Here is a 2255-nt window from a genome sequence, read left to right on the forward strand (position 1 = left end):
GTCAAAGGTCACTGTGACCTCACAAAAGACGTTTTTGGCCATAACTCAAGAATTCATATGCTAATTATGACAAAATTTCACACAAATGTCTAATAGGATAAAATGATGAAGTGAAGACTTTTTATATCCAAAAGTTCAAAGGTCAACTTCACTGTGACATCATAATGTTTTGCTTACCACTGTAGCTGAGAAAACGATCTTGGGTCATTCTACAAAACGGTGGAAGTGCTGTCACTTACTTTTGCAGACACCAAAATCCTTTAAGTTGACCTAATAATCACATTAATTATATATGTTCAATAAATAAAGACTGTCCTTATAATGATAAAACAAAGTGGTGGAGGCGAGGCGGTTATTTGTAGTTTTCTCTTCCTCTGTGTTTTTGTTTCAGAGTTCAGATCTCAGCCTCGTTCTCCTCCTTCATTCCTTCTCGTCCCGTATGAAAAACAAACTTCCACAGAGCGAGAGAGAATCCATCACAGGAAACATGAAGCCAGACTTTCTGTTTTCTCCTCATTTCCCTGAGCTGAGTCCAAGTGTTTTCATCTCCGCCACCCAGTTATCACCTTCACATTCACTGCTTTACCAACACAGCCAATATTTCCATTGATTCATAATATTTTATAGAGAGAGACAGACAGAGAAAGAGAGAGAGGGAGAGAGACAGAGAGAGAGAGACAGCAGCAGCTTTGTGTCTGTCTCTCTACAAAGCTCCATTCACAACAACATGAACACAGACCGACTTCATGACTGACTGATGCTTTCCATGTTTTTATCAACCTGCTGAGGACTAACTGCCCCCCCCCCACACACTCTCTCTCTCTCTCTCTCTGTCTCTCTCTCTCTCTCTCTCTCAGTGTGTAAACAGAGATAATGAGACTAGTAGACAAAGCGTCTTTGATAGAACTAGATAGTGTGTGTGTGTGTGTGTGTGTGTGTGTGTGTGTGTGTGTGTGGTGTGTGTGAGCAGTGTTCCTATATTAGCAGCATGTTAAACCAGAGGGGAAACAATTTACAATAAGGGTTTACAATAAGGGTACATTAATTAAGGGTTAGTTAATGCTTATTAAGCATTAACTAATGTGTAATTTACTAATGGTGTTCATGTTAACTAAGGAATTAATTTATACATTATTTAATAGTTTATAAAGATGACTATTAAATAATGTATAAATTAATACCTTAGTTAACATGAACACCATTAGTAAATGATTACCGGCACATTAGTTAACTGTTAATTAAGGGTTAGTTAATGCTTATTAAGCATTAACTAACCCTTAACTTAGTGACCCTTATTGTAAAGTTACCACCAGAGGGACTGTAATCAAACATGACTCATCACTCTGTTAGTTTCTGTTCACTGTTAAGATTAAGATCAGTCAGTCAAACAGTCAGTAAAGCAGTCAGCCTGACAGTATGGCACTGTATAGGAAGCTGAAGTCGACTTCATTCCCATCATGCCTCTGGTTTGTTCCCCCTCTGTCAGTATGGAGGTTCCTTCATATCAGCAATCTAAAAAGCAGATGGCTTTTATTTTGAAATATGTTGTAGGAAGCATCAACACATCTCACTTGGCTTCATTTCACAAAAATCCATTTAGTATTATTTACATGAACAGCGTGCTTTTAGCTAGCTGGAATGTTCCATCTCCTGCAAAGGGACCAAGCTCCGATAGCTAGCTGCAGCTTAGTGAATCCAGACTGACTCTGAACAGGTGAAAACCTGCTGAGACAGTCTGCTGCTGCTGGAGGATCAGCTGCTTCAGTCTGCTGGAGTTCTGCATCCAGACAAAATCTGTTCTGGAAGTTTCTACAGGTGAATCTCAACTCCATGTGTTGCTTTGTTTAGTAGCAGAAGCAGAATACTTTGTGGTTGATGAAAAATCACAAAGTCACTTCTGCTTCTGCTCTGTAGAGTCCAGCTGTTCTCCAAGTGGTCTGGGATAGTCCGGGGGTCTTTGAGGGGGTTCCAGGGGTTCTCTAGAGGTTCTCTAAGAGGTTCCAGGGATGCTTGAGAGGTTTCCATGGGTTCGTGAGGGCCAGTATCCAGCCGTTAACCTGTCTGTCTCTCTGCTGAAGCTGACCACAGACCAGCCGTTAACCCGTCTGTCTCTCTGCTGAAGCTGACCACAGACCAGCCGTTATAACCTGTCTGTCTCTCTGCAGTGCTGCTGAAGCTGACCACAGACCAGCCGTTAACCCGTCTGTCTCTCTGCTGAAGCTGACCACAGACCAGCCGTTATAACCTGTCTGTCT

The sequence above is a fragment of the Centroberyx affinis genome, unplaced genomic scaffold (assembly GCF_046629955.1).
Source record: "Centroberyx affinis isolate AG114_WGS23_722 - 3 ecotype Tasmania unplaced genomic scaffold, CSIRO-AGI_Caff_v1 ptg003384l_1, whole genome shotgun sequence".
In the NCBI taxonomy this organism is placed as follows: domain Eukaryota; kingdom Metazoa; phylum Chordata; class Actinopteri; order Beryciformes; family Berycidae; genus Centroberyx; species Centroberyx affinis.